The sequence below is a fragment of the Carlito syrichta genome, unplaced genomic scaffold (assembly GCF_000164805.1).
Source record: "Carlito syrichta isolate Samal-C Ts95f unplaced genomic scaffold, Tarsius_syrichta-2.0.1 Scaffold21352, whole genome shotgun sequence".
Taxonomy (NCBI): Eukaryota; Metazoa; Chordata; class Mammalia; order Primates; family Tarsiidae; genus Carlito; species Carlito syrichta.
In genome coordinates, this window is record NW_006965448.1 from 1 (window position 1) to 903 (window position 903).

At 67.6% G+C, this 903-nt stretch overlaps 1 pseudogene; it reads right to left on the reverse strand.

Moving 5' to 3' along the window:
• Positions 1–9: 9 nt before the first annotated feature.
• Positions 10–405, reverse strand: LOC103265236 (annotated as a pseudogene).
• Between the last annotated feature and the right edge of the window lie 498 nt (positions 406–903).

Below are 903 nucleotides of genomic sequence, written 5' to 3' on the forward strand. Positions count from 1 at the left end.
CAGAGGCACAGGCTGCGTGCCGGCCATGTGCCTGAAGTCCACGCTCGGTAGCTGTAGATGCCCGGGCGATCCCGTTGCCGCCAGCCACCCCGTCCTCGTTGTCCTCCAGGCCGTCTTCTCCCGGCCCCATGGCTCCCCTCCAGCCTGAGCCGGTCGCCAGGCCGGTGGCCGCCTCTGCCGCCGCCCCTGCCACTGCCCTGGCGGCTGCAACGCGCAGGGAGGAACCTGGGCACCGTAGCAGGGCGCTGGCCTCACGCGCACCCGCGAAGCCCCGCGCGTGCCCCCGCGCAGTCCTCCTCCAGTGCTGCCCCGTGCCCCTCCATGGCCGCCCTTGGCTGTACTGCTGTCACAGAGGAAAGCAGCCGCAAGCAGCAGGGCCCAGCACGTCGCGGGTGCCCAGTTCATCTTCGCGGGGCAAGTCCTAGAGGAAAGAAGAGGGGGAAAGGGAGCAGAGGCTCAGGGCCTGGTGGCGGTGGCACAGTACATGGGGAGAGGAGGGTCGGGCCTGGGAGGGGAGGGTCAGGGCCTGGGGAGGAGGGGGCTCAGGGCCTGAGAGCAGAGAGCCTTGTGAGCTTTTGTGAGAATCAAGGGGTACAGGGGGCATCCTGAAGGACAGCCCAATCAGGTCTGGGGGAATGCTGTGGGCGGGGGAATGCTGAGATGGAGGGGGGCTAACCACTATTATCAGAGGCCTGGGCCTAGGGGAGGGGGGGTGCGTCCTGTTCTCTGACCCTGAAGTGGTAGGTGGAGCTGGGAGAGGTCAACACCTGAGGTGGAGGAGCAGAAGGGTTGGGGGGTTCCGGCCTGGGGGAAGGGCTCCATGTACCGGGCTCTGCACATGAGTGTTCCGAGTGGGCCGCCCCGCCGGTTACAGGGCATTGTGTTGCAAGGACCTGCAGCGGG